Source organism: Neophocaena asiaeorientalis, unplaced genomic scaffold (assembly GCF_003031525.2).
Source record: "Neophocaena asiaeorientalis asiaeorientalis breed wild unplaced genomic scaffold, Neophocaena_asiaeorientalis_V1.1 scaffold401, whole genome shotgun sequence".
Lineage (NCBI taxonomy): Eukaryota > Metazoa > Chordata > Mammalia > Artiodactyla > Phocoenidae > Neophocaena > Neophocaena asiaeorientalis.
Window position 1 is genome coordinate 111,905 of NW_020174937.1, and position 8,013 is coordinate 119,917.

The following is an 8,013-nucleotide window of genomic DNA, read 5'->3' on the forward strand; positions in this document are numbered from 1 at the left end:
ATCAGAATTTTTTTTTTTTTTTTTTTTTTTGTGGTAGGCGGGCCTCTCACTGTTGTGTGTTGTGGCCTCTCCCGTTGCGGAGCACAGATTCCAGACGAGCAGGCTCAGCGGCCATGGCTCACAGGCTCAGCCGCTCCACGGCATGTGGGATCTTCCTGGACTGGGGCACGAACCCGTGTCCCCTGCATCGGCAGGGGAACTCTCAACCACTGCGCCACCAGGGAAGCCCTGATCAGAATCTTAATAGTCTACCTCATGCTCCATTCTGGTCACAGCCTCCCACTCTCACAAGGGTAACCACTATCCTGACTTCTAATACCATACATTAGGTTTGCCTGTTTTTGAATTTTAAACAAATAGAATCATACAATATATATGCATGTGACTTCTTTAACTCGGCATTATGTTTTGAAATTCATCCACATGGTTGAATGGTGGATCATTCATTCTCATTGGTTTAGTGCTCTGTTGTATAAATATACCACATTTGAATTACCATTCTAAGGGCATTTAGGCTGGTTTCATTTTTGGCTGGTCATGTAATTTTATAATTTACTAAAAATATCCACCATTCCTAATTCTCAATAATCTTAGTAAGATTAAAAATAAGTTTACTTTTTAAATGGTCATGAAGAACCTAGGGGCAAGATGGGAATAAAGCCGCAGACCTACTAGAGAATGGACTTGAGGATATGGGGAGGGGGAAGGGTAAGCTGGGACAAAGTGAGAAAGTGGCATGGACATATATACACTACCAAACGTAAAATAGATAGCTAGTGGGAAGCAGCCACATAGCACAGGGAGATCAGCTTGGTGCTTTGTGACCACCTGGAGGGGTGGGATATGAGGGTGGGAGGGAGGGAGATGCAAGAGGGAGGAGATATGGGAACATATGTATATGTATAACTGATTCACTTTGTTATAAAGCAGAAACTAACACACCATTGTAAAGCAATTATACTCTAATAAAGATGTTTTTAAAAAGTTTACTTTTTTGATTTTATGAAGAGTGAGGTTAAAATCCCTTGTACAGGGATTTCAAAAAGGCTTGGACTCTTCCTTCAATCCTAGAAGTGAACAGTGAGCAGAGGAGAATTTTCTTGTTCCTTTTCTGGCTCAGCTTCTACAGGTGAAGATTCTTAGTCTGCAGAAGAAGCAATTGTTGTCATTGTTCATTAACATCTGACCAAACTCTGTTAGAAGACAGAAATGGCTTCTGAGTGTATCAAAGGAAAGCCCTTCAGGGTTCAGGAAGTTTGTTGATAGACCAAACCATACCAGTTCAGGGGGTGCTGGGTGATGGGAACCAGTCGCACCTGCCAGGAGCCACAGGTGCTTGGAATCCTGGACAAGATACAGGGGATGGTAATGGTAGTTGGGGTGGGGTGTGGAGAGAGTGCTCCAGGCAGACAGTCTCCAGAGATATGGGAATAGATGGAAGAAAAAAATAGACAAGATTTGGTAATCCAGGCAAGTGGTCTATGGCTGGGCAGTTTAGCAGAAGGTAACACATAGTTCCTCTTCAGAGGAACTCAACCACAGAAGATGTGAAAGCAGGCCATCCTTTCACAATCTGGGCAGAGGTTAAGCTCAAGATGATCTGGGATGCACTACTGACTGTGGGCATAACTCCAACCCTGAAAGAACTGACAAGCGTGAAAAAAGACTCAGTGTTCAAGTGATTGCGACTCCAGGCAGGTTACCTAAGCAGGGGCTCAGGTAGCCTCCTGGGACCTCATCACCAGAAACAGGACAGAGTAGACTCAGCAGTGATTGAACAGTGCTGTCATTTACTAATTCAATAAACTGTTATTGAGCTCCTGGCTCAATATGCCAAATACTGTACTAGTTGATGGTTGTAAACAAAACATACATGGTAATCACATCAGGATGCTTTTGTCTGCAAGTAACAGAATACCCAAATAAAAGTGGTTTAAACCAATAGGGCGTAACTAGTAATCTCACATACAAAGTCTAGAAGTAGGTTGTCCTCAGCTTGCCTAAGTCACTCACGAATGTCAGGACTCAGACTGAACTTCTCTTCAGTTTACCTCATAGCTACAAAGAGGCTGCAGTAGGCCCACAAATCACACCCTCACATAATAGTATTGAAAGTAGGAAAGAATAAAACAACTTGCATGCCTTTTTTATTTGAGAGAAAAATCCTTTCCAAAACTTTTTAGCTGAATTCCTCTTCTATTACCTTGGCCAGACTAGGTCAGGTGACCACAACTAAACCAGTCACTAGGAAGAGGAATGGAATGACCACAATTGTTTAGAACAATCCAGATGCAAGCCCTGCGGCTTGATATACTGTGCCCCAGTATGTGAACAAACTCAGGGCCATGTCAGTGAGGAAGAAGTGAGGGGGGATAACTGTGGGGTAGACAATCCAAAATACTGCCGCCACAAACCAAACTCCTGAAGAAAAAAGTTCCTTTCACTGTCTTGTGTCCAGGATGGGTCCCAGAATTGGGAAATCTCTTTTATTCAACAAAATCTTAGTAAGCACCTTCTCTGGGCAAGCAGGTGTGGGACCTCCAGCTGTGAGTTCTGGAAAACTTCAGCCATCAAACCACTCACCTCTTCAAGCTCTACATAAACAGATTTTCCACAAGGCCCAGCCCATGTTTCATCCAGCCTGCTCTCTCCAATGGAGGCAACAACAGGAATGCTAGGGAAACAGCATTTGCTTTCTGTGCCCTCAGAAGTTCAGCATGTTCTAAATCTAGGTCCTACCACTCAGAGTTTTATTTCATCTCTCCCTGAATGTATTTACATTTTTGGCTATACAACCTCTTGGGAGAATGAGTTCCATAAGTTGCATACTTGCCAGGTAAGCCAACACTATTTTCAACATGTCTTAATACACTACTGCCTTTAAGCTTCTAAAGGTTACCTCATTTATTCATTAGCGTTTCATTTATTAGAGACTAGCCTGCAAACCTATCACAGGTTGCTTGTTCTTTAGAGATATCCATAAAGAGGAAACAGCCAGAATAATAATATAGTAGTTGGCATTCACTGAGCGATTATTATGTGCTAGGTGCTCTTCTAACTACATTTATATTAACTAATTTAATCCTCAGGAAACCCTATGAGGGAGGAATGTTTATGCACTTTTTTTTGCAGAAGAGATATGGAGATGTTAACTTGCCTAAGATCACATAGCTAATAGATGGAGGAAGAGACTCAAACTCAGGATGCCTGAAGCCAGAGCTCATGTATTCAACCACTCATTATACCCCATCTCAAAGGGACAAGACATTCTCCTGCTTTCAGGGCTCCTGGGACTTTTTCATCTTACAGCTTGTAGGCACTTCAGAGGACTTGCTGGGGTGAAAAAAAACATGTATTTAATAGACAAAGCCAGGCCAAGCCAGGAATTACACATCAATTCCTTTCCTCTTTGTCAGCTGCTGGTCTGTCCTCTCAGACTGCAGGAGTGCCTGTCGTGTTACTCAGTGGAAACCCCATACACTCAAATTCTCACAGGCAGATGGTCTCTAGATCAAAAAGAGGTCAACTGGGCAAAGTGGCAATCTGAGAACAGCGGTAGAAAGTGCATTCCCTTTGTGAGGTGGTTTTCAGAATAGCTTTTCTCCAAGTTGAGGACAGATACAGCTGTCTCTCCCACAACTTTTTAACACTGAGTCACTCACCCACTGACCTGTACTGTGTTTTGATTGTCTTGGATGCATGTCTTGTGGACCCCCCAAAAAATTAAAAGTTCTTTCAGATTTGGGACTGTGTCTTATTCATGGGTCTAACCATGCCTTCCCCTGAAAGAAAGATTCTTCCCCTGATGAAATATTCTGCTGTATGTGTGAGACCCTTTTCTCCAACAAGACTGACAGTTTTCTGAGAGCTTCTGTGGCATGCTCTTTGGCACACCATTCAATTCTGGAAATTCCCAGGACTTGGAGACCATGTTGAGGTGCCCATCCCAAGAACTGAGAGATCAGAGAAAAACCAAACTTGTAGCTTATGTTTATTTTGTTTTGCTTTGCCTTGTTCCTGTGGACTCATCAGCGGAGAACAAAGCAACCTTCTGACCCAGCCCCCACCCCACCAAAGAAGTCTGCACTTTACCACGGGACCACCACCTGCACCTCTACTGTGATGGAATGCAAACACTTTTTACTGAGGAGAATGAAACCAGGTTATCCCAGAAAGAAATGGATGGAGTCTGGTGCTGTGAATTAGGTAAAATTACAGGAAGTGTGGCACAACCACCAGAGGGAGCTTCCTTGAGAGCTCAAGGGATTTCTGTAAATGGTAGACAAACCCAATACCTCAGGCAGAAGATGACTGAGGTATGTTCTAGGGTCCAGGACACTTAGACAGAACAGATCCTTCAATCTGTGAGAAGATTCCTGTGTTGGGACATCTCACAGAATAGTAAAGAAGCAGCCAAGAGATGACTTCACTCACATATGGTGCCTTGGTGGCTGGGTCCAATTAGGATTGTCAACTGGAACATCTTCATTGGCCTCTCCAACATGGCAGTCTCAGTGTAGTTGGGCTTCTTACATGGCAGCTCAGGGTTTTGAGGGAGAGTCTTTCAAAAAGACTCAGGCAGGAGCTGCAAGGCTTTTTATGACCTAGTGCCAAAAGTCCCAGAAGATCACTTCTGTTGCATTCTATTTGTCAAGCAAGTCACTGAGGTCAGCCAATATTAAAAGGGGGTGAGAATTAGACTCTGCCTCGTAGTAGAAGGAGTAACAAGGAATGTGCAGGCATATTTAACCTACTATGGTCTCTTTGGCCACTATGGAGGAGACAGTGGTCTCCATGATGTTGATGCAATAATCTATAGCATAGGATGAGATGAGAACTGACAACATGGTTACCTCCCAGCTGGTGAACAGGAAGTCTTGCTCAGATGGGTGCCTCTAAGTGGTGGTGTTCTGAGTGATCATGTAGGCTTGAGGATGAATAAAGGACATTGGAGTCAGGCAGTTCAAAGCCCAGTTCTTCCATTGATTTGTTAAGTCACTTTTAAGCACTATGTTACCAATCCAGGCTACCCCTCCCCAAGAGGGTCCAAGTTCCTTGGACTCCAGGATAGCATATAGATAAGAGCTACCAGTCAGGTTTTACAGCATCTTGGGAGATTTTATTCATATCATGAAGCTTACCCCTTCATGAGAGAAAAGATAAAATTGTCTCTGGGCTACCTCAAATGGATACAGTTTAACCAAAGTTTGTAGTATATTATTGCAATTTCATACACTCATCTCTGTTTCAACCTCTCCCTACCTTCCACTCAAAACAACATACATTCCATCAGGAACAGTGGAGAAACCATCAGATGAAATGTCTTTTTATAAGCTCTTGGTATTTGATAATACCTGACACCTGTTCACAATCATAGGAGGGTTTATTGATATCTCATCACTTAAACTGACAGATGGATAACAAGATTGCCTAGGTCCATAAGGAAAAGATAAATAAAAATATTTTAAGAGGAAATACAGGTTATAACTAATTAGTGTTTTTCAATATGTGAGGAAATACAGAATGATACAGGATGATACTGATAAAGTGAGAAATATTTCCCTTGCAAGTGTCAGAAAATTCAGCTCATAGTGCAGTAAACAATAAAAGGGCATATATTGGCTCCAGTTACTGGACAGTTCATTGGGAGATCTAACTGTTTTCAGATAACATTTTATCCAAATCTTAAATGATACCAGGATGTGGTTTCTCTCTCTTGCTCTCTCTCCTTTCCTTGGCTCTGCATCCTTGGTGTTGGTGACATTCCTGGGAACCCTCACTCCTATGGTCCCAACATAGTTGCCAGCAGCTCCTAGGGCTGAAGGTTTAAATCTAGAGGGGGAAAAACTAGTGCTGTTTCCCTAAATTCCAGCAGAAATTTTATCCCATCTCCTTGGCTCTGAGTGGGTCTTATGTCCAATTCTAAACCAATCAATTTTGCCCAGGAAAATGTGTTGAGTGGGTTGTTTGGGGCCTGAATCACTTGCTCTACCCTGAGTCATAAGTGGGACCAACTTTTCCTAAAGCATCTAGGCTGAAATTGGGAAGGAGATTGTAGCCCAAAAGTAAATTCAGAAGAAACACAAAAGTGAGCACTGTGATGCAAACAGAGAGAGAGCCATAAGAATCCTTCTAATTGGGGGGCAAGGAACATAAAAGAGACCTCCTAAAGCTCAGAGATAGTAGGGTAAATTCTTCAGTTATTCTCTCCTTTTGTTCTCTCTTACCCTTGTTCTCAGGCAATCCAGTGGCAGGTGCATAGCAATACAGGAAAACTATAGGAGATAACATTCTAAGGGAGGGAAACATTCAATGCAGTGGAACTGCAAGTCCAAGAGGGCAGGTCAATCCAAACCCCAATGATTTTTCCCCCTTTCTCTCTGTTCTTCCAACATAGTAGGATAAATGGCAATTTCTGGCCAGAGGACAAAAGAGGGAAGCCCTAGAGACCAGTAAGTATCTCAGAGATAGTGGAGAGGGAGGACCTCAGAAAGCAACCCCATATATCTGTTGATGAACTCCCGGGCTCACCCTGACTTGAGTATTCTGGATCTGGCCTTGATTAGCATAACAAAGATTTTTGAGAATTGAGTAAATAGAAGGACTCTCATCTATATTCCAAACTGAGTGGCACACACAAAAGATAGATCCCAATAACACTGTAAAGCCTTTAAAAACTAATGTGATATTGCAACCACAGTACACAGAAGGTGGATTGGAATTTGCAGCCTGAATCTAATGAGGCCAAGTGTCTACTAAGACAAAAATCTCAATATTATCCATAGGATTTAAACAAAACCCAGCATCTTATAACATTGAAATTGTCCAGGATATAATTCAAAATTACTTAACATACAAAAAACCTCAAAAACCTCAACACACATGGGAAAAGTTAATCATCAGACACCAATGATAAGATGACTCAGATGCTGGAATTACTGGACAATCCTTAAATCAGATATTATAAAAATGCTTGAACAAGAAATTGTGAACACTCTCAACAACGGAAAAACCAAGTGGAAATTAAAGAACCCAAAAATTCAATGAAAAGTCAAAACCTAGGGACTTCCCTCGTGGCGCAGTAGTTGAGAGTCCTCCTGCCAATGCAGGGGACACAGGTTTGTGCCCTGGTCCTGGAAGATCCCACGTGCCTTGAAGCAGCTAAGCCTGTGCACCAAAACTGTTGGGCCTGTGGTCTAGAGCCCAAGAGTCACAACTACTGAGCCCGCGTGCCTAGAGCTGGTGTTCTGCAGCAATAGAAGCCACAACAGTGAGAAGCCTGCACACTGCAACAAAGAGTAGCCCACGTTCACCCCAACTAGAGAAAGCCCATGCACACCAATGCAGCCAAAAATTAATTAGTTAATTAATTAATTTAAAAAAATTAAAACCTCATGGGATACACTCAATACCAGAATAAAGGCTGCAGAGGAAAAGTCAGTGGTCTTGAAGATAGATCAATGGGAATTACTCGATAGGAATTATTCAATCTGTACAACAGTGAGAAAATAGATTGAAAAACTTAAACAGAGCTGTGGGGACTTGTGGGACAAAAGAACAACAACAAGAAATGACTAACAGATGTATCATTTAAGTCCCACAGGAGAGGAAAAAGGGGATGGTGCTGAAAAAATATTTTAAAAAATATTGGCTGAGTATTTCTCAAGTTTTTCAGAAGTCATAAAACCACAGATTCAAGAAGGTAGAAAAACCCCAGATAGAAAAAAAGAAAGAAAGAAATCCAAACCTAGACACATAAAAAGTAGAATGCTGAAAACAAAAATCAAAGAAAAACCTTGAATGCAGCCACAGAAAAGACACACTACCTATAGGGAACAGTGATTCAAAGGACAGCAGACTGTTCAGCAGAAACCATGGAAGCCAGGAAAAAGAAGCACAACAGTTTTAATGTGCTGAAAGAAAAGAACTGTTAACACAGAATTCCATATCCAGTGAAAATATACTTCAGGAATAAAGGTAAAATAAAGATATTCTCAGATGAAGGAAAACTTC